Source organism: Scyliorhinus canicula, chromosome 10 (genome assembly GCF_902713615.1).
Source record: "Scyliorhinus canicula chromosome 10, sScyCan1.1, whole genome shotgun sequence".
Classification (NCBI taxonomy): Eukaryota; Metazoa; Chordata; class Chondrichthyes; order Carcharhiniformes; family Scyliorhinidae; genus Scyliorhinus; species Scyliorhinus canicula.
This window is the reverse complement of record NC_052155.1, coordinates 113,557,239-113,581,582: the sequence shown is the minus strand read 5'-3', so window position 1 is coordinate 113,581,582 and position 24,344 is coordinate 113,557,239. Positions and strand designations below refer to the sequence as shown.

Below are 24,344 nucleotides of genomic sequence, written 5' to 3'. Positions count from 1 at the left end.
AGGAAATCTAATAATGTGCTTACTTTGGCCGTAATGGGAACCACTCGCCCGTGCCCCAGAGCATACCGTAGATAGGTTAATTTTGCCTTGGCAAACTCACATTTGGCCAAATTGATTACGTGCTTGGCCAACTCCAGTTGTTTGAATAACTCCTACAATTGCTCCATATGCTCTTCCCATGTTCACCGTACGCTACCACATCATCCAAGAATATCATGCAGTTCTGCACTCTAGCCACAACTTGTTGGAATGTAGTTGGTGCTTTCTTGAATCCAAAGGGCACCACCTTACATTGATACAACTCTCACAGCGTTACAAAGGCAGATATCTCCTTATCCCTAACAAAATCTGCCTATATCCCTTTAACAGATCGATCTTCGACGGGAATGAGGCACTGCCTATCCTATCAATGCAATCCGCCAACCTTGGAATTGGATATGAATTTGGTTTGGTGATGGCATTTATTTTCCGGTAATACATGCAGAACCGGGTTGTTCCATCTGGCTTAGTCACTAACTACCAGCGAACTCCTGCTACTCTTACTCAGTTAAATTAAGTGCTTCTGCAACATATATTGGATTTCTGCCTCCAACTGAACCAGTTTTTGTGGGTTCAGCCGATACAGATGCTGCCAGACCTACTGAGATTTTCCAGCATATTTTCTTTCAAGTTGAGCCATATCTGGGTTATGGCCTGGTGAAACATGCAACAGAGCCATTTATAACGTTTCTGATGGGCAACACTATTCCATGCTTTTTTTCCCCATCACTTTCATTCCCTCCACGCAAACTTAGAATCATATTTTATGAAAGGAAGCCATTTGGTCATTATGCAGGCTCTCTAAAAGTGTTAAATTAATTTGGATAAATGTTTGAAAAGAAAATGCATAAGGAAATAGTAAAATAATCTGGGGGATTGGATTGGAGATGTATAGATTTATGGGCGGCACAGTGGTTAGCACTGCTGCCTCACAGCGCCAGGGACCCGGGTTCAATTATAACCTTTGGTGAGTGTGTTGAGTTTGCACATTCTCCCTGTCTCTGCGTGAGTTTCCTCCGGGTGCTGGGGATAGGACAGGGAAGTGGGCCTGGGTGGGATGCTTTTTCAGAGGGTTAGGGAAGTCTAATCATTAGCTGCCATCCTTAACTTTTGATGGCAGTGCTCTGGTTACATTTTCACTTACCAACATTCCTAACCTCATTTCCCATTTTACCTCGAGTCAAACTCCTGCATTGTTAACCTACCTCCAAGAAACTTGGATTCTTCTTTCCCTCAGCATATCTTTCTGTAGAACCCAGACTGGATACTGTTGCCACAGTGTTATAACCCTGTCTGCTTACCACTGGCTGGGGACTAATGGCAATCCCACAATCCTTTGGGAGTATGAGCTTCCCCAATGAGGGGGTGTGGAGAAATCATTAGCAGATTCCCTGCATAAATAAAGCTGGCCAGTTTGGAACCAGCTAGAGAAGAGTGAGCAGCAAGGGAGTTGCTGCTGCTGTTGTGTATATATATATATATTATTGTAAATAAATGTTATTTCTTTCTATCCTTCAACTCGTGCTGGATTCTTCGTGGCCCTCACAAAACTGGCGACAAGGGTTAAAGTGAATAGCTATCTACACTGCTGAAGCCACCTCCCTGGATTTTTGTTGGATACAGGTTGGAAGTTGTTTTCTATTACATCATACCTCTGTATGGATGTTTGGATGTTTTTGACGCTGCGCTGAAAATCTGGAACCAGTACGCACAACGGATGCGTTACAATTTCCGAAACAATTACAATCTGACACCGAAACGAGTGCCAGGTGGTCATATTGCTCACCGCCTGTGGCCCACATACGTTTGGGATGATTAGGAGCCTTACCTACCCAGTTGTGCTGGACACCAAAACGTTTGACGAACTTGTGAACTTAGTGGGGCAACATTTTAACCCAACCCTGTCCACGATAGTCCAGTGTTACCGGTTTAATACCGCTGAGAGGACCCCAGGAGAATCCCTTGCCGAGTTTCTATCCAGGCTACGCAGGATTGCAGAGTACTGTGACTATGGTGAAACCTTATCAGAAATGTTACGCGACTATTTGGTTTGCGGTATTAACAATGCGGCCACCCAGAGAAAGTTGTTAGCCGAGCCAACATTGACTTTTCAACAGGCCATTCAAATTGCATTGTCCCAGGAGAGCGTAGAACGCGGAGTGCAGGAGCTACAGGGAATGGAGGTGCCCGCCTTGGGGCGCAACCCCTTCTGTTCAAAAGCGTTCCCCCGCACCCCTGCGGTACCTTGGCCGAGGCGACGTCTGGATCGACGCCAGTGGCCTTTGGACATTCCTTCCCAAAGGGAGCCTTCTCCAGAACCAATGGATCATGGACGCTGGTCCTGGGGGCGCCAGAGGCGCCGTAGTTCCGACAGAAACTGGGGCCACCCCAGGGGCCGTACCTTCCATTTGGATGAACCTACGGCAACTACTCCCAAGGATGTGGAGACGGAGGACGACTGCCTGCATCTGCATTGTGTGGCAGCTCCATATGTGGCCCCCATTAAGATGACAGTACGGGTCAATGGTCACCCGCTTGAGATAGAGTTGGACACTGGCCTCCATGATTGCCCAGAAGACATTCGACCACATCAAGCAGGGTATACAGACCCTTACATTAACCGACACACAGACCAGGTTGGCCACTTATACGGGGGAACCATTGGACATTGCAGGAACTACGATGACCCCTGTTGTTTATGGATGCCAGGAGGGGTGTTTCCCACTTATCGTGGTGTGCGGTCAAAGGCCCAGCCTGTTGGGTCGGGACTGTTTGCGCCATTTGCGGCTGCAGTGGCAGCACATCCTTCAAATAGTTTCTGGAGGGTTGACTGAAGTGCTAGGACGGTACCCAGATGTATTCCAGCCCAGTTTGGGGAAAATAAAAGGGGCTGTAGCCTGTATCCAAGTCGAATCAGGAGCCACGCCGCGTTATTTCCAGGTGCGCCTGGTGCCTTACGCTTTGCTCGAGAAGGTAGAAAGGGAGCTCACTCGTTTGGAGACTTTGGGTATTATCAGGCCCGTCTATTTCGCTGACTGGGCAGCACCATTGTACCTGTAATGAAGCCAGATGCCACAGTTTGCTTGTGCGGCAACTATAAACTTAGCGTGAATAGGCTTCCCGGCTCGACCAATATCCAATGCCTCGTATAGAGGATCTCTACACGAAGCTTGCAAGTGGACTCTTGTTCACAAAATTAGATACGAGTCACACCTACCTACAGTTGGAGCTAGACCCTGCCTCCTGGCCATATGTATCGATTAATACACACCAGGGCCTGTAAGAATATACACAGTTGCCCTTTGGGGTATCCTCTGCCTGCGCTATTTTTCAACGCGTCATGGAGAGCGTTTTTTGAGAGGTTTACGGTGTGTCGCTGTCTACTTAGACAACGTTTTGATTACAGGGATGTTAGAGCAGGAACATTTGGAAAATTTGGAGGCTGTCCTGAGACGCTTTTCGGAGGCTGGAGTCCGTGTACGTCGCACATAGTGCGTCTTTCAGGCGAAGGAAGTAGTCTACCTGGGTTATTGGGTGGACCGCAAAGGTTTGCACCTGTCACAGAGAAGGTGCGCGCAATTCAACAGGCCCCCACCCCGACTGACACTTCGCATCTTCGTTCTTTTCTCGGTCTTGTAAACTATTACGGGAAGTTCCTCCACAATCTGGCAACAACGCTGGCCCCGTTGCACCTTCTGCTAAAGAAGAATCACGGTGGAAGAAACGCTTCCACCAATACGTGTATGGCCGTCACTCCACTAACGTGACTGATCGTAAGTTTCTGCTGGGACTTTTCCGAGAGGATAAGCCAATACCGCCCATTGCTCCCGCACGGATCCAGCGCTGGGCTTTGTTGCTCGCTGCCTACGAGTATTCTCTGGAGCACAAACCAGGAACCCAGATAGCGAATGCCGACACTCTTGAGCCGATTGCCTTTATAGACTGGCCCCATGTCGACCTCCACGACAGGTGAGGTGGTTGCAACCCTAAATTTTATGGACACCTTGCCTGTCACAGCATCACAGATTTGTGAGTGGACCCAGACGGAGCCAGTCTTGTCAAAGGTTCGGCACATAGTCCTGTATGGTGGGCAGCATAGACAGCTCCCAGGCGAGTTGCGGGCATTTTCCTTCAAGCTGTCAGAATTTAGCGTGGAAGACGGTATCCTCTTGTGGAGGACGCGTGTGATTGTCCCAGAAAAAGGACTGGAGCTGATACTAAGAGACTTGCACAATGGGCATCCGGGTGTGACCAAAATGAAAATGTTGGCCCGAAGTTATGCCTGGTGGCCAGATCTCGACAGCGACATTGAGAAGGTGGCCCAAAACTGCTCCATTTGCCCGGAGCATCAGAAGCTTCCGCCGGCCATGCCCCCCTACATCCCTGGGAATGGTCAGGACGACCTTGGGCACGCTTGCATGCGGATTTCGCCGGCCCTTTTCAAGGATCCACGTTCCTTCTATTAATCGATGCCCAGTCTAAATGGTTAGAGGTGCATAAGATGGTAGGCACAACATCCTGCGCAACAATCGAGAAGATGCATTTGTCTTTCAGTCTGCATGGCCTCCCCGAGGTGCTGGTCACGGACAACGGCACTCCATTCACAAGTGAGCAGTTTGCGAGGTTCATGAAGATGAACGGCATACGCCATATTCGCACCGCCCCATACCACCCGGCTTCAAATGGGTTGGCGGAGCGCGCAGTGCTGACATTCAAACGAGGCCTAAAGAAGCAGTCTTCCGGGTCGATGGACATGAGACTACCTCATTTTTTGTTTTCATATAGGACCACCCCACATGCGGTGAATGGGGTAGCTCCCGCAGAACGCCTAATGGGCCGGAGGCTTCGCACCCGCCTGAGCATGGTTTTCCCAGACATTGGCGCAAAAGTACGCTGCACACAAGAATGGCAGGGGCATGGTTTTTCTTGGCATAGGCCGATTCGGCAGTTTGTGCCTGGTGACCCAGTGTTCGTTCGGAATTTTGCTGGTGGTGCCCAGTGGGTCCCTGGCGTAATCTTTCGCCAAACGGGCCATATCTCTTGCCAAGTGCCACCCCCGGGTTGTCTCCAGCGCAAGCATGTAGACCACGTTCGGTCCAGAAGACCATCCTTTCCAAAGATTCCCGCCCCCAGAGCTCATTTCTACAGCCACAAAGACCAGGCACAGTGGAAAGTATTCCTCACAACCTTCCTTTGGTACCGCACTCAAAGCCTGCGCTGGTCGTTGCAGAACCGCGTGGAGATAGAGATGCCGAGATGACGGAGGCAGCGGACTCCGACTCCGAGATGGAGACACCGGACGCCTCAGAAGGGGAATCCTCGGGCCACAGATGTACAACTGTTATGCCGTTCATCACGGAAGTGCCGTTCTCCGTCTCGTTACGCGCCGCCCAAACCCGTGCCTTGTACAAATGGTGTCCGGCCTGCGGCAAAATGAGTCCAACGTCCTCTTCGCCACGGTCTTCGGTGGAGTCCCTGGACTTTGAGGGGGGGGAGGAATATAATAACCTGCCTGCTTACCATTGGCTGGGGACTAATGGCAATCCCACAATCCTTTGGGAGTAGGAACTTCCCCAATGGGGGGGGGGGGGTGGAGAAATCATTCGCAGATTCCCTGCATAAATAAAGCTGGCCAGTTTGGAACCGGCTAGAGGAGAGTGAACAGCAAGGGAGTTGGTGCTGCTGTTGTATGTACGTATTATTGTAAATAAATGTTATTTCTTTCTATCCTTCAACTCGTGCTGGATTCTTCGGGGCCCTCAAAAAACACAGCTGGTTGATTCTTTTGACCTCTTCCTCACACTTGTGAACAGGCATATATGATACTTGCCTTTATTAGCTGATGATGTGGAGATGCCGGCGTTGGACTGGGGTGAGCACAGTAAGAAGTCTTACAACACCAGGTTAAAGTCCAACAGGTTTGTTTCAAACACGAGCTTTCGGAGCACGGCTCCTTCTTCAGGTGAATGGAAAGGCTTGTTCCAGAAATGTTTATATAGACACAGTCAGAGATGCCCCGGAATGCGAGCACCTGCAGGCAATCAAATCATCAAAGATGCAGAGAGAGAGGTAACTCCAGGTTAAAGAGGTGTGAATTGTCCCAAGCCAGTTCAGTCGGTCTTTATTAGCTGAGGCATAGAATACAAGAACAAGGAGGTTTTGATGGAGTTGTGTAAAACACTTGTAAGGCCACAGCTGGAGTATATGTGCAGTTCTAGTCGCCACACTATAGGAAGGATGTGATTTGTGTTAGAAAGGGTGGAGACGTGATTAACCAGGACGTTGCTTGGGCTGGAGCATTTCAGCTGTGAAGAGAGGCTGGTTAGGCTGGCGCTGTTTTCTTTAGAGCAGAGAAGGTGTACAAAATTATGAGGGACATCATAGGGCAAATAGGAAGGAACTTTTTCCCTTAGTAGAGGGGCCAATAACCAGGGGGCATAGATTTGAGGTATGGGCAGGAGATTGAGGGATTTAAGGAAATCTTGTTCAAGAGTGGTGGGAATCTAGAATTCGCTGCCTGAAAGGGAGGTAGAGATGGGAATTCTCAACAGTTAAGAGCTGACAAGGCCACAGACTAAGTGCTGGAAAATAGGATTAGACTAGATAGTTGTTTGATGGCCGGCGCAGACACGATGGGCAGAAGGGCTATAAAGCTATATCATACAAGAAAAACATAACCTGATTTCAGTCTTTCTAATACCACCACAACTTATCGTGACTTTCCCTTTCATTTTATTAGCATTGCAGTGGTTATCGTTCCTTTGAAATTTTCTCATTTTATTTCTGCATGTTCAAATTGCACTCTGGGCAGAATTCTCCATCCATTCACAGCAGTGGGATTCTCCAGTCCCGCTGCAGTGAATGGGGGATTTGGCCGGGTGCCAAATTCTCCATCCTCACTAGCAGCGGTGATGGGATTGAATCATGTCCCGTTTCATGATTTTTTGCATCCCTATATTCTCACTGCTGAAACCAAGATCAGCTAAGTAGTTGACTCTCGCATGCTTTACTCGCAACCCAAAACTGGAACTTCTTATTGCAATTTTGGATTAATTATCTTTTAAATGGTTTAATGGTAGTTTCCATAAAAAGGCCACATTTTATATGAGCTGACGTTTGTCTTTATTTTTTTCATATGGAAATTAACACAATTAAACAATAACTCCCAATAAACTGACACATGACGAAACATATCAAAATCCTTTAATTTCCGCCTGCATTTTGGGTGGAAATTGGGTACAGAACCACTGCAACCAGTTTGCACCTGTTCAGTGGGTGGCACGCTGGCACAGTGGTTAGCACTGTTACTTCACAGCACCAGGGTCCCGGGTTCAATTCCTGGCTTGGGTCACTGTCGGTGTGGAGTCTGCACATTCTCTGTGTCTGTGTGGCTTTCCTCCAGATGCTGCAGTTTCCTCCCACAAGGTCCAAAAGACGTGCTGTTGGGTAATTTGGCATTTTGAATTCTCCCTCCGTGTATCAGAACAGGTGTCATAGTGTGGCGACTCAAGGATTTTCACAGTAACTTCATTGCAGTGTTAATGTAAGCCTACTTTTGACACTAATAAAGATTATTATTCGTGCCAATATTAACTGGGCTTCACATCTCCCGTTGCATCAGTTGGGCATTGAATTTGCATTTGATACTGTATTCAGTGCCTCCTTTCTACTTGCATTATTTGCAGATTGTGTGTGTGTGACATGGTTGTTCCTAAGGGGTGAGAAACTTACTGAGGCTATTATTTGAATTGGAGCAGCTAGCAAACATTTCTAAATTGCAATTCTGGCTGCTGATTGCTTCCAAAAGCAGTATTGTCTGGCTGGTTTAGCACTCTGGGCTAAATAGCTGGCTTTTAAAGCAGACGAAGGCAGGCCAGCAGCACGGTTCAATTCCAGTACCAGCCTCCCCGAACAGGCGCCGGAATGTGGCGACTAGGGGCTTTTCACAGTAACTTTATTTGAAGCCTACTTGTGACAATAAGTGATTTTCGTTTCATTTTTCATATTACTGAGTTGTAATGTGGTATTAATGGTATTGAACTTAAAGCAGCTTCCTTGCTTTTGGTGCTGTTGATGTTGTTGGTATCTAATCGGTTCTGTTGATGAATATTAAATACCTAGTAGTTTAAGGTAATAAAGTAAACAGGTGTTGGGTATTGATTAGTTAATTATACCCAAAAGTGTATATAAAGAGTCAGCCAGTGGTAAGGTGAGTGTTATAGTGGAGAAGTTCTGTAGTGAACAATAAACAGCCTGTACTAAAAGCATCCTAGTCTATATTTATACTTCACAACCAGGCTTGGGAGATTCCTCTGACAGTTAAGTGTTGAATAATACTTTTTCTGGGCATCATGTTTTATTTGGTACATTGGGAGAAATGATGAAAACGTGTGAATAACTACTTGGCGATAGAGAATGTAGGCAGCAACATACCCCTATTGTATTTGCTGCATTTACCATCACTGCAGCAGTTTACTGAAGCCTAATTGATGAACAAAGTTTACTGTATCGCGCTTCAGGCCAAAGATCTTTCTTGCCTCCAACAGGAAAACCCTAAATTAAGTTTTGAACAGAGGGACGGGTATTGGCTATTTATGAGCAGGCTGTACAGCTCCATTTTATTACTGCCCCTTTACTATACCACCTATTTTCAATATCGGGTCCTGGGGCCCTATGTACCTTCCCCTGCGCCCGCAACTGCCTCTATTCCCAATCTTTTGCAAGATATCACTTACGACCTATGGGCCAAGTGGCCGAACGATGTCAGTCGAACCCTCTGAGGGGACAATTAGACCCAACCAAATCATTACCCCGAAAAGCCCAGTACCCTTTTAATCTGGAGGCTGAACAGGGCATCCGCACTGTTTTAAAAGAGCTCCTGAGTCCTGGGTAGTAATTCCAACTATGAGCCCCTGTAATACCCCTATCCTCCCTGTTAAAGCCTGGGACGGGAACTTGGCACTTTGTTCAAGACTAGCAGGCAGTAAATGCATGCGTTATCCCTGTATACCGGTAGTCACCAATCCGGCAACTATTCTAACCTGTATTCCCCTGCACCCTACCCATTATACCGTGGTAGATTTGTGTGGCACCTTTTTCTCCAACCCCATCCATCCTCATTCTCGGTTCCTCTTTGCATTTACCTATCACGATAAATGGTACACGTGGACCCGGTTGCCCCAGGGCTGTACTGAAAGCCCTACCATCGTTTCCTGTGCCCTCCAGTCCGCTCTAGCTGACGTCTTCTTTCCGGAGGTTCTCCCTCCTCCAGTACGTGGGTGACCTCCTCCCTTGTTCCCCATCGTCCAAGTCCTGCCTGCAGGATTCCCGCACCCTTTTACACATCCTGGCCGTTGAGGGCCATATGGCCTCTAGGGAGAAATTGCAGCTTTGCCGTTCCAGGGTAGAGTATTTGGGACATGTGGTGAGTGGGCCGAACTGTCTCCTCAGACGCGTGTGGACAGTATTGTCTCGCTCCCAAGGCAACAGACCAAAAGAAAGCTTGCTCACTTGCTGGGCGTGACTGACTGTTGCCGGCAATGGATCCCCAACTATGTAGATAAAGCCGCCCCCTCCAGGATCTGGCTTTGCTCTCCTCACCTGTACCACCTCCATTGGGACTCGGGAGTCCGCTTTTGCCTCTTTAGAGACAGCTCTGTCCTCCGCTTCTGCGCTAGGGTGCCAGACTACCGTAAGCCTTTTAACCTTTATGTTCATGAACATAACGGGATTTCCCAGACCGTCCTTGCCCAATTCCATGGGGGACTCAGCGACCTATTGCCGCCTATCATAGTACATGTCTTGACCCTGTTACTCGAGGATTTCCCTCATGCATACGTTCTATTGCAGTGGCCTATTTGGCTGTTATTTCTACTCCGAGCCTAACCCTGGGTTACCCTGTTGTACTCTCGTGTTCCCCTGCCCGGGTTACCAGATATGAAGCCTCACTCTTGGGGGACTCCTTCCCTAACCATTGTCTACTGTGATGTGGAGATGCCAGCGTTGGACTGGGGTGAGCACAGTAAGAAGTCTTATAACACCAGGTTAAAGTCCGACATGTTTGTTTCAAACACTAGCTTTCAGAGCACTGCTCCTTCCTCAGGTGAAGGAAGCTAGTATTTGAAACAAACATGTTGGACTTTAACCTGGTGTTGTAAGACTCCTTATTGTCTACTGCACCACCCTCAATCCCGCAACACTTCCTGCCCACGGAAGATGGCGATTCCCCACGATTGTGAGATGACCGTTCAAGTCTCTCGTCTGGACTTGCAAGATCATCCGCTACCTAATCCTGATCTCTTTTGTCGATGGCTCCTCATGCCATCTGTGATCTGCTCAGATCTGAAGCCACTCAGGCTGCTGAACTTTTAAAAAGAAATTTAGAGTACCCAATTCATTTTTTTCCAATTAAGGGGCAATTTAGCGTGGCCAATCCACCTAGCGTGCCCATCTTTGGGTTGTGAGGGCAAAACCCATACAAACACTGGGAGAATGTGCAAACTCCACACGGAAGCGACCCAGAGTCGGGATCGAACCTGGGACCTCGACGCCGTGAGGCAATAGGGCTAACCCATTGCACCACTGTGCTGCCCTAGGCTGCTGAACTTTTTGCCCACACTCGTGCATGCATCCTGGCTTTCGGTTAATATCTGCACTGACTCTCGTTATGCCTAGAGTGTTGCTAATGACTTTGGACAGCTGTGGAAACTTTGGGCTTCCTCACCTCCATTTCGAAATGCACGATTAATTCCTAACCTCCTTTCAGCCATTCAATTACCATACTGTCTGGGAGTTAAATGTATGGCTCATACAAGTGGTAACTACTCTACTTCACTAGCTAATGACAGAGCGGACTGTGCCACACGGGCAGCTGCGGCTGGCTTAGCTGGGCCTGTGGTTCCCCTCTCTTATCGGGCTACCACCCCTTCTCTGCCTTTTACTCCTACTGTTGATTTATTTCATGTTATTCATTTACAGTCCATTGCTCCCCATTCCGACAGGATACGTGGATACAAGCCCAATGCACTCGCCGCACTGATGGCCTTGGGTGTTCCCCGGAATGGCGAACTGTATCACTCCTGCCCTGGCTTGCCCGCATGCTACATGAATCTCATGCGGGCAAAGGGAGGTTGATAAGGATGGGAGAGCAAGTATGGCACCATGATTTTCTACCATTGTAGGGAAGGTTGCTGCCCAGTGCCTGCTCTGTCAATGCCATAACCCAGGAAAGACACCTCCAGTGACTATAGCAGTGGGCCCACAGCCGTGGGGCCCTTTTGTACATTCAGAAATGGACTTTATGCAAATGCGTAAATGTGCAAATGTATGGGATATGGCTTTCTGTTTGCTTGTTTTCGCGATGGGGCGTACCCAACTAAAAAGAATGGTGCTGTTACTGTAGCTAAGTTACTATTATGCAAATATTTGCCTTGGTTTGGGATCACCGAGATCACATCCAATGACACTAGTCCCCATTTTACAGGAAAAGTGGTATGAGAATTGCTGAAAGCATGACAGTGTAAACACCACCTCTCCTGTCCTTATCATCCCCAGTCTATGGAGGCGGTGGAGAGACAGAACAGGATACTAAAGAACAAGCTGTCTTAAGTTGTGTGAAGAAACAGGTCTGAAGTTGCCCGATGCCTTGCCCTTGGCTCTTATGAACATGCGCTCTCATCCCAACCGTACCACCTCCCTGTTGCCGTAAGAGTTGGTGATGGAAAGTTCCATGCAGCTTCTGTTTCCCCACCCCTCGCTGTTCAGCAGATGTACATCAACTCATGAATGAGGGAATATTGAGGAATTGCACAGCATTGACTAATTCTCTTAAAAACTTGCATTCCCAGTTCGCAGAAGCACAGAAGTAAGCTGCCCCTGATGGGTGCCACCAGTACCAGCTGGGAGATTTGGTCCTCGTGAAGGTCTTCTGGATTGGAACCTCTTTGGAAAGGCCTTTACCAGGTACTGCTGACCACCTATTCGGCCATGAAAGCCGAGGGACGACCTTTGTAGATCCATGCCTCGCATATCAAGCGGGCACCGATCATGGACAAAAGTATCTGAGCCAGAACTTTGACAGGACCTTTAGGATGTGGACTCTCATCGTGACCCTCTCCTGGGCGGCCTTGAAGGGGCATGAACTAACAATTCTGCGCTCCAAAGAATGCAGGTTGTTGCCTCACAGGGCAACTGTACCAAATGTTGGATCTGTGCTCATTTTTTCCACTAACCCTTCCTCCTTGGGTGAGACTTATGGCCCTCCCCTTGGATTCTGCATGGTCCCAAGGTAGTACGGGGCCCTCGTCCTCCGTGCAGCTACTTGAAGGCAGCAGCCCACTTCTGTAGCTGTTAAGGGGTCAGCCTGGCTATGTATTAGAAGGAACTATACCCAGGGTAATACTTGGGTGGGTGAGTTACCATTAAATTCTTGTGCCCACCTTGCTGATAATGATTATCGGGAAGCCCAAATCCGCTTTTACAACCAGTCAGGCCCAATGGCTTCTTTTTGGGACTGCAAAGGGAAGGAGTCGACATGCCTACTCCAGGCCCCTTCATCTAAGAGCAATCTCGCATATACTAACCAGAGTGGGTGTGACTGTCAGCGGGCGTATAATTTGACCCTGGGAAACTCCGCAATCATTTGGGCCTCTGACGGCTGTGTCGAAGGAAGGTTTGGGCCCTGGAATTGTAGAAATATTACTGGGTTCCCAAACCAACTGGCACTACGAGCATTATGACTTAGTCGGACCTGTTGAATTCTCTGGTATGCCCAGCCCAATTCTACTTTTGTTTGGAACTGGCTTAGATTCTGTCAGAATCATACCTTTTGGTACCCGACCCTTGTTCGCAATGGTTCCTTCTGGCTTTGTGGTAATAGTGCCTTTAAGACTCTTCCCGTTGATTGGGCAGGGACCTGCACCATTGGCAATATTATCCCTGAGGCCTTTGGGGTCCAACATCTTGCCATTAACTCCCTCCAAAACCACCTGGGACCTCTGGGGCGTTGGGAACGATCGTTCCCGAACCCACTGGTTACCCGTAATACCGGGTTCCACCAGTTTGGCCAGGCGCTCATCCTGGGTCTGGGAGTCTCCGAATTAGAGATGGCTCTCATTCACATCTCTGCCACTATGGAACTCATTGAGAATAAAACCGTGGATGCCATCCAGAGATTGCAATCAGATATTCTCTAAAGTAGTATTCCAGAATCAAATGGCTCTTGATTTCCTACTAGCAGCGCAAAGGAGAGACTGTGCAGCAATTAATGAACCTTGTTTCTATGTTAATGAGAACCAGAGAATCGAGACGGATGTGAGCAATATTCAGGAGCAAGTCCGCCTTCTCCATTCCATGGCTTAAGAAAAGCCTTTTGATCGGTGAGGATGGCTCCCTAATATTGGAGGGTGGTTTGGAGGATTTTTCTAAGACCCTCCTCAAGCACCTCGTGGTAGGTCTTGCCCTCCTTATCATCCTGTACGTGGTTGTACAGTTCCTCCTTTGTTGCCGATTTAAGGATCCTTCAAGCCCCGGGTAACAACCCAGCAGCCCAGCTCCTCCTCAATGATGATGATCCTACAGCCATGGAAGCCCACCGATTAGGGGGAAAGTGCTTGAGTAAGGTTCCGAGTTGTCCTAAAGGACAAAGGGAGGGGGGGGGGGGGGGGGGGGGGGGGGAGGAGAAGTGTGGAATCTGTAATAAACTGTTCCTTAGTGAAGGGTGTAGGTCTGCTGAATCCGAATGATGGATGTGGCCGAACAAAATGTACTCTCTGTAAACCACAGTAACCCACCCAAGAACAGATGGTGAGATAAGATATGTAAACAAAGGATTGAAAATACATTGTTTTCTATTGGTCCACATACACTGTTTTCTACTGGCTAGAATATGCTGTCCTTTTCATTGGTTTACAATGAAAGTTTAACTGGTAAATTATTGGTGTGAATACATGCAAATTAAGCGATTGGACTGCTACTGTAAACCTATTGGTTGAAAATGTTGTGAGTATTACAGCTTCACTGGATTTGTCAGAACATCGCGGTGAATCCCACTATGTTGTTCTACTTGTGCACAAGCCAATAAAGTTCAATTTGAAGAGTACTCGTTGTGCCTACTTGTTTTTTAACTCAACAGGTGACAATTATCTTAATAACTGGAGCTGGGATATTTAGCAACTTCCCCATCAAATTTATGGATGAGTAGGCATGTACACTAGGGTTCTTCCAAATGTTTCTAAGGGACTGAGTGGCATGCATAGACATTTGCACTCTGTCTGCAATTAGCCATGGTCTGCATGGAACCATAGATATTTCCCTCTGTTTCAGAAAGAAATAAGTGGTTGTGGCTGGTACCCTCTACATCAAGCATTGCTGACCAGGAATCCCTCCTGCTGTTATTGTATGCCATGGGTCTGGTGGAAGAATGGATGCTCCTGGTGTTTGACTTCTGTCTTCGTGGGATGAACGCTACCACTGAGCCACCATATGTACTCTACTGCAATTGAATGCATAGGAAATGATTGTGCTTTGTTAATGTACAGCTTTTGAGGGATGATGTTTGTAATTATGTGGAAATGAATACCAGATGCTCACATAACATATACAATGCTTTAATTCTTAATAAATAGTTTCCTGTTGCTAATGAACACACCTGAGCAGCTGCATTCTGGGTCCTGGGTATCCAGTGCAGCTTGACTGATGGCATCTTTTGTCATTCCCAATTTCTTGACAGCAGCGGGAGATTGTGTATTGAGTCAGAAGAGAGAGGAGAGGTCTTGAACGAGTACTTTTCTTCAGTGTTTACGAATGAGAGGGGCCATATTGTTGGAGAGGACAGTGTGAAACAGACTGGTGAGCTCGAGGAGGTACTTGTTAGGAAGGAAGATGTGTTGGGCATTTTGGAAAAACTTGAGGATAGACACTGCAAAGGAGGAAAATCAAAGGTGGCTTGGCATTACCAAACCTGCAGTACTACCACTGAGCAGCAACGGCGGAAAGAGTGAGGGGATGGGTAAACGAAACCAACTCAGAGTGGGTATGGATGGAGGAAGCCTCCTGCAAGGGGACGACCCTCCGGGCCTTGGCTACAGTAGCACTCCCATCCCCCTCAGCAAAATACACATCAAGCCTAGTGGTAGCGGCCACACTGAAAACGTGGCCCCAATTAAGGCTGACGAGGATGTCCTCCATGGCTCCCATCTGCAGCAATCAGATTCCCTCAGCCATGCCAGACACCAACTTCAGGAAATGGAGACGGGCCGAGGGCACACTGACAGTTAGGGACTTTTACATAGGGCACAGACTAGCGATGCTGGACGAACTGACGGAGGAATGGGAACTGCCGACAGGACAGGAAATGAGACACCTGCAAATAAAGCACTTAATCTGCAAAGAGACAGTAGGGTACTCCAGGGCCCCAGAGACCACACTACTAGAGGATGTGATAAACACAGACAGTAAAGAAGGGGGACTATGTGGGGAAATGTATGGACAGCTACTGGATGAGACCAGACAGAAATGGGAGGACGAACTGGAGGCAGAAATGGGGTGGGGACTCTGGAGCGAAGCACTGAGCAGGACCAAGTCCACCTCCTCCTGTGCAAGGCTCAGCCTCATGCAGTTCAAAGTGGTGCACAGAGCACACCTGACCAGAACCCGAATGCACAGGTTCTTCCTGGAGGTGGAGGATAAATGTGAACGGTGCCAGAGGGGCCCGGCCAACAACACCCACATGTTCTGGGCATATCCCAAACTAGCTGGGTTCTAGACAGCCTTCTCCGAGGCAATGTCCAGGGTTGTGGGGGTGAGGGTGAAGCCATGCCCAAATGTGGCAATCTTCGGGGTATCAAGGCAGCCAGAGTTACACATGGGGAAGGGGCCGACACCCTAGCTTTCGCTTCCCTAATTGCATGCCGGAGAATCCTGCTCGGCTAATGATCAGCAGCACCACCCACAGCTGCAGCCTGGCTTATTGGCCTTTTGGAATCTCTCCACCTGGAGAGGGTCATCTGAGGGTCGGAGGAAGGCTTCCTAAATGCACGGGGCAGTTTGTCAGCCTGTTCCAGAACCTGTTCGAGGCGAGCAACAATGAATAAGGTGGGGAAATGGGAAAGTTAGAAAGAAAAGGGAGAGGAAAAAAGAAAATTAAGACGGGGGGAACCACAGGAATGTGTAACCCTGGGGAGGGGGGGGGGTGTTGCTTGTTCTGGGTGAGTGTGCTTAACACTCAATTTGGAGGGCAGCACGGTGGCCAAGTGGTTAGCACAACTGCCTCACAGCGCTGAGGTCCCAGGTTCGATCCCGGCTCTGGGTCACTGTCCGTGTGGAGTTTGCACATTCTCCCCGTGTCTGCGTGGGTTTTGCCCCCACAACCCAAAAAAAAACCCAAATAAAAAATGTGCAGGGTAGGTGGATTGGCCACACTAAATTGCCCCTTAATTGGAAAAAATAATTGGGTAATCTAAATTTAAAAATAAACAAAAAAAACACTCAATTTGGCTCTGTTTCGTTACTTAGCTTTGGAGTCGCCAGGTATCGTTAAGATACTGCCACAAGTTTCAAGGTCAAGTTCAAAGCAATAAAACCATACACCAATTAGTAAGTTCAAACAAATGAGTTTATTATAATACAATTATAATCTACTCATGCACACGCTAAGATGACTAAACTATTCCTACCACTAAATAGACCAATACTTATCTGAATAAGGAACTGCCGGATCAGGGAACAATAGCCTCTAGCTCTGCACTGCGTCCGCAGACTTCAGGTTGGTACAGGTTAAAAGGGGTCAAGAATGTCTATCTCTGGTAGCGATCGTTGTGAGACACTTACTTGCTGGCGGCTGCTGTCCGAACCACTCCTCTCTCTCGGTCAAGGTCTTCTTCAGTAAAAAGCTGGCCGAGAGGGCTGGTCAAGAGAGGAGGGCTGGTCAAGAAGAATGAACTGAGTTTGGGACCTGTCTTTTATAGGTCCCAGGGCTTCGCGCCCTTTTGGGAGGACCCTCTATCTGCTGGGGATCGATTGGGTCTCTTCCCAATCGATTTGTTTGAATCCCCCCAATACTGAGGCTGTCTCTCGGCTACTGGGCGGTCCTTCAGGTGCTTTGTCTTCGAACCCCGCTGGTGCCGGGGTGTCTGGCTTCCCATACAATGTTGCAATCACTTCCCTATTTGTGTCCTTTGTCTCTGGGATCGTTCCATTACTATGTTAACTGTCCCGGAGATTGCCTCATTAGTATGCGGAATGTTCGTTTCGGTGCTGTCTGCTCTCTTAGCAGACAGAATACACAGTGGCTTGTTGCAGCCTGCTTGTGCTGCAAACTTTGTCCATTTTACCCTGCAAGCTTTGCGTTCCTCCATTTTGTATTGAGGGAATTGCCAACTTCGGTGGCTACAGGGGAAAAGGAGAAAAGGCTGGAGGAACACAAAAGGGACAATGTGGGTGGGAGGGGGCACAGGGCAAACACAGCCGGACTTGACAGTGGAAGAAAAGAAAGGGGGAAGGGGAGAGGAAGGGGGAAACACCCCCCCCCCCCCCCCCAAAAACTGACCGGGGGACACACAAGGGAGATGGGTGGGGCGGGAGGGACCACATGCCGAGCCAGAGGGCGGCAGAATGTAAATAGAGGAAATTAAGGGAAGGAGAAAACAAACCGTTCTGTATTGTACAGTGAATAACCAAAGCCAACAATGTACATAACTGTTTGTAAATTTGAAAAATGCCAATTTAAAAAAAAAATACTGTCCATCACATGGGGCATTTGCCCTCTTAATTCAGGCTCAGACGGAATGTTGGAGAATACTGGCTTGAAGGTTCGATTTCGGAACCACATATCACTTCTTATCGAAGGACCATGTAGGGTGCTAAATTTTGTATCTGTAAAATTTCAGATACTTTCGATCATTTCACTTATTCAAAAGGTTTTACCTAGGTGTCTTTATTAACGAGGAGAACAAACCGCAAACACAAGTTCAAATTCAACAATATTTATTTCACACAATTAACCTTTAAATTACCCACAAAATACACTGGAGGTATAATAATAATAGCTTATTGTCACAAGTAGGCTTCAATGAAGTTACTGTTAAAAGCCCCTGGTCGCCACATTGCGGCGCCTGTTCAGGAAAGCTGGTGCAGGAATTGAACCCGCGCTGGTGGCCTTGTTCTGCATTACAAGCCAGCTGTTTAGTCCACTGTGCTAAACCAGCCCTTACTCAAGATCTGAGTATACGACCTGCAAAGATGGCTCAGTAGGGCTTTGGATCTGATCACTATGTTTCTCTGGCACATCTTCACAAAGGGGGCTCTCGCTTGTAGTTCCTTCCTTTCTTTCTTCCTCCTTGCCTCACTTTCTTCCTCCCTTCCTCCCTCCCCCTCCTTTCTCCCTCCCCTCCTCCTTTCCTTCCTCCCCCTCCTCTCTTCCTTCCTTCCTCCCTATCACCCCCCTTTCCTTCGCTCCTTCCTCTCCCTCCTTTCTTCCTCTCCCTCCTTCCTTACTCCACCTTCTTTTCTTCACTCCCACGCTGAGTCTTCGCAGAAAGGGGTGCCTAGTTTTATCCCACTTTTGCACGTACACCTTTATCAAATAAGGTGATGGCAGGAACTCTCGGCGTTTGAGAGTCTGGCCCAGCCTGGGCTTGAAACAATAGACCAGTGCATATCAATCGGATCGATTATCTCTTGATGCCCGATCGACAGGGCAGGTCCGCACATGTCTTGGCAGCCTGTCTGATCTCTAGTGTATTCGAAATTGGCCAGTTTGAATTCCCAAGAGGGTGTGCTGGAGTGTTTGTGGCTTGATTTAAAATGCCCAATTCTTTAATTTAAAATTTTAATTGGGCCTAATCGCTAGGCCCTCCTAGGCCATCACAGTATAGACGCTCGCAGTGGGGGCTCGATACAAAAGCTGGACCTAGGAAATAAATCGAGGCCCAAAGCCAAACCTACACAAGACCTCAAATAAAAAGCCCTACCCTACTCTATCAAATGCTTCCTCCACATCCAGAGAGATAATCACCTCCGTTTCAGTGGATGGAGAAGCATAGAACATAGAACAGTACAGCACAGAACAGGCCCTTCGGCCCTCGATGTTGTGCCGAGCAATGATCACCCTACTCAAACCCACGTATCCACCCTATACCTGTAAACCAACAACCCCCTCCTTAACCTTACTTTTTAGGACACTACGGGCAATTTAGCATGGCCAATCCACCTAAACCGCACATCTTTGGACTGTGGGAGGAAACCGGAGCACCCGGAGGAAACCCACGCACACACGGGGAGGACGTGCAGACAGCAGCCTCTGGACATTGGCCAACAGCTATCTCCCTTTGATAAATCCCGTCTGCTCCTCTGATATAATCCCGAGGAGGCAAGGTTCCATGCGCCTAGCCAAGAGTTTCACCAACAACTTTGCATCTGCATTCAATAAAGAATGAGACAGTGCGCCCACATTCCACTGGGTCCTAATGTTTCTTCAGTATCAAGGAGATCGTTGCCTGGATGGCAACTGTCCCAGGATTAGGCAACCCTCAAACATCACAAGCAGCACTGGGAACCAGCAATCCAGCAAACCTTTCATAAAGTTCAATCGGGAACCGATCTGGTCCCTTCCCCCGACTGCATCAATCCCATACCCTCTTAAATCTACTCCAGAGTCAGAGGAGCCTCCAGCTCCTCCCTCTTCTCTTGTACCACTGTCGGGAAGGCCAAGCCATCTAAAAACTATAACATTGATGACTCATCCTCTATAATAATAATAATCTTTATTATTGTCACAGTCGGCTTACAATAACACTGATGTGAAGTTACTGTGAAAAGCCCCTAGTCACCACATTCTGCCGCCTGTTTGGGTACACAGAGGGAGAATTCAGACTGTCCATATTACCTAACAGCACGTCTTTTAGGACTTGAGAGGAAACCGGAGCACCCGGAGGAAACCCACGCAGACACAAGGAGAACATACAGACTCCGCACAGACAGTGACCCAAGCCAGGAATCAAACCTGGGACCCTGGCGCTGTGAAGCTATGGTGCTAACCATTATGCTACTGTGGGTCTGACTCAAAGATTTCAATAAAACACCTCAAATGCCGTATTAAGCTTGGCTAGGTGGAAATCAGTCTACCTTCTACATCCCTAACTTGCACAATTTCCTGAGACGCCATCTGTTGCCTCAGCTGATGTGCTAGCCTTTTCCCAATGTTGGGCTATCTGTGGAGAAAAGCACTAACTCAAATTTTTAGCTTCTTTCTAGTAGCCAGCAATTCCGGTGTCTGATTGCTTGAGTATTGACGATCCACCTCCAAGATGGCATCTGCCAACCTTTGCCCCTATGCGCTTTAAAGGAGATGATCTCCACTCTAATGACTACCTTCAATGCCTCCCATAATGTGGAAGAGAAAATCTCCTCACTCCTGTAAGTATTCCTCGATAACAGAGGAGATTCTTTCACAGAAACTTTCATCTGCCAAAAGTGGAGTCTCAAACCTCCGGGGTGGTGGGGCTAAGTACGGCCACATAATGAGCCAAGTATCCTGACTCCACCACCCCTGGCAGCAAGGACCTCCTGACCACAAAAAAGTTGATCCTGGAATAGTCCTGGTGAACCTGAGAGAAGAATGATAAATCCCCCTCTCCCGGGTGTAGGAATCTCCAAGCTGTCCCTCATCCACTCCATGAAGATCAACAGAAACTTTGCCATCCCAGAGGGCCTTAACGCCTTAGGCTTCGACCTATCCAGTTGGGGGTCCACAACACAATTAAAGTCCCCACCCATAATCAGCTTGTGCGAATCCAATTCTGGGATCAACGACAACTGCCTATTAAAAAAAGTTGTGTCGTCCCAATTCGGGACATATATATTGACCAGCACCACCGGTGTGCCCGCTAGCAGCTCACTAACCATGACATACCTCCCGTGTTGATGCGTCAAAATCTTTCACCTTGAGAAGGCTATCCTCCTGTTTATCAGGATCCCAGTCCCACGGGCCCTGCTAATGGACCGCGAATGAAACACCTGCCCCACCCAGCCCTTTTGTAACCTTATCTGGTCTCTAATCCGCAAATGGGTCTCCTGCAACAGCACTACATCGGGTCCTAAGGTGCGTAAACACCTTAGATTTTTTAACTGGGCCACTCAACCCCCTCATTCATTGCCACCAACATGTTTGTTTCAAACACTAGCTTTCGGAGCACTGCTCCTTCCTCAGGTGAGCAGTGCTCCGAAAGCTAGTGTTTGAAACAAACATGTTGGACTTTAACCTGGTGTTGTAAGACTTTTTACTGTGCTCACCCCAGTCCAACTCCGGCATCTCCACATCATTGTAACCCGCCAAAAGGTGGGGGTATGACCACCCCCTCCTACCGGAGTCAGTCATTCCTGCCTGATAAGGCAGTCCAGCAACCTGCTGAGAAGGGCCGATGCCAGGCCCACCAAAGATGGCCACCAGATCTACCAGCACAACGAAGTAAAGAAGAATCCCCAGTCACCGTCCCAGAAACTAAACCCACCCTCACCCCGCACTCCCCATCAGGGATCCTCTGATCGAAGAAATCGACACTTCAATCACTTTCTCATCTCCAGAAACCTCACGGTGCTGTTTCTACAGCTCCATGGCCAGAACTTTGGCGGTTGAGTGGCCCTTGGCATTGAGATTGCCTCTGCCGCTGTTTTGTTCCTGCTCCCCCCCTCTCCCCCAGCTACAAGACTCCTCTGTCTTAGAAGCTGTTTCTTGCTTTTTTGGTTGCCTGGATCGGCATTTATTCCCATCACCTTGCCGTGGGATACCTAAGATATCAAGTTTTAAAATTATCAGGATCAATGTCCATGCCAGTCGGGCTCGTAGAGCCAAAGTTACGGGGATGAATTCTCTGCCGTTGGGATTCTCCGTTGCACTGGCAGCCCGGGGGTTTCCGACAGCGTGGGGCTGCCCCACAATGGGAAACCCCATTGGCCAGCAGGCGAGACGGAGAATCCCCCCCATGATCTCCGATGGGAGCTCTGCTACATGCCACACCAGAACTCCTCACAATGGATGCAACCCTGTCACATCAACGTGAAATCCTAGGTACATCCCTCCTGAGGCCTGAAAAGTATATTTTATTGCATTTTAGGCAGACCCGTGCATCACAAAACCTCTTTAATACTTCCTCTGGACTGGCCATGTGTTCTTCTGGTGTAGTACCAGTGACTAGCACGTCATCAATGTAAACCATCACCGTGGGAATTCCCTGGAGGAGACTTTCATCGTGTGCTGGAAGATCGTGCAGGCTGACGTGATGTTGAATGGCAGTCTGCTATACCAGAAGAAGCCTTTGTGGATATTGATTGTAGCAAATGTCTGAGTCTCCTCATCCAACTCTAGTTCCAGATAGACATGACTGAGATCTAATTTTCAATAGGTGAGGCCCTCTGTCAGCTTGGCATAAGAGGTCTTCAATTCAGGGAATTGGATACAGATTGACCTAGGCAGCCTGATTTATGGTCAGCTGACAGTACCCATAAATCCTTATTGACCGATTAGGTTTAAGGGCCGGGACTGTCGGCCCCGCCCACTCTGAAAACCAAACTGGCTTATTATACCCAGCTCTTCCAATCTTTTAAACTCTGCTTCGACCTTCTGATGCAATGTGTATGGCACTGGTCTTGTTCTGAAGAACTTTGGTGTTCAATTCGGATTGACATATATCTTGGCTTTTATCCCCTTAATCCGACCCAATTCTTTGTGGAAGACTATTTCATACCTCCTTAAAACATCTTGGAGAGCGGTGTCAGATATTTTGAAGATTTCGAGCCAATTGAGCCTAACCTACTGTAACCAGTCTCTTCCCAATGGGCTGGGTCTCTGTCTTTCCATGACAACCAAAGGCAGACTGGTCTCCTTCCCTCATAGGACGCTGGGTCGTGGTTGTTCCAAGGAGCTTGGCTGAAGTGCTCAAGTTTAAAGACTGTGTTCCTGCCCACAGATATTGGAAGGTCTGCTCACCCACTATAGTCACCAACGCCCTGGTATCAACATCCATTTTATGGAGCCTTCTATTTACCCCCATGACGATATCAATCAGAGTCATCTTATTCAATTGGACTTTCATTCAACCAATCCATTACATGCTCTGCTTCAGAGCTCTTCTCTATGTTCAATGGCACTTTGGACTGCTGTTGCTGGGTTTTTTTGCAATGGTGCACATTGTCTCATGCGGCAAAGAGTTTGAATGTGTCCCTTTTGGTTACAATGGAAGCACACAAACTCCCGAAAATGGCAGTTCTCCTGGGGATGGTTCCCTCACCCCGCTACGATAGCAGTCCACTTCGGATTCATTTTGATGTCCCAATTCCTTCCCACTCTTTGGGTTCCGGTCCTGTCCTGAGATCCATGTCTAACTCTGATATGTGCCTGTTGACCCCGCCACAGACCTTGCAGCCGTACCCAACCATGCTTGGTTACCCTCCCCTTCAGCCACACTTTAAAGCTCAGTGTCGCCTTTTTTGCTGCACTCTTGTCACCTGATTTATCTCAACCATTTTTCCAACTTAATTGTGATCTGTCAGAAATTTCTTCTCGATATTAAGATTATCGATCCCACAAACAATCTGGTCATGCAACATGTTGTTAAGTGTGGTCCCAAACTCAGTGCTCAGCAAGCTGCTGAAGCTTGGCTATGAAGGCTGAGACAGACTCTTCATGGCCTCTCACTGCAGAGTTAAACTTATAACTTTGGGGGATAATAGAGGGCCTTGGGTTATGATGTTCTTCAATAAGAACATAAGAACTAGGAGCAGGAGTAGGCCATATGGCCCCTTGGGCCTGTTCCGCCTTTCAATTGGATCATGGCTGATCTTTTGTGGATTCATCTCCACTTTCCGGCCCGAACACCATAACCCTTATTCTTCAAAAAAACTATCTGTCTTTATCTTAAAAACATTTAATGAAGGAGCCTCAACTGCTTCACTGGGCAAGGAATTCCATAGATTCGCAACCCTTTGGGTGAAGAAGTTACTCCTAAACTCAGTCCTAAATCTACTTCCCCTTATTTTGAGGCTATGCCCCCAAGTTCTGCTTTCACCCACCAGTAGAAACAACCTGCCCGCATCCATCCTATCTATTCCCTTCATAATTTTATATGTTTCGATAAGATCCCCCCTCATCCTTCTAAATTCCAACGAGTACAGTCCCAGTCTACTCAACCTCTCCTCGTAATCCAACTTCTTCAACTCTGGGATTAACCTAGTGAATCTCCTCTGCACACCTCGAGCGCCAGTACGTCCTTTCTCAGGTAAGGAGACCAAAACTGAACACAATACTCCAGGTG

General features: G+C 48.0%; 1 pseudogene; it reads left to right on the top strand.

Moving 5' to 3' along the window:
- The first annotated feature begins 4,271 nt into the window (after positions 1-4,271).
- Positions 4,272-24,344, top strand: part of LOC119972139 — a 40,100-nt pseudogene continuing 20,027 nt past the window's right edge.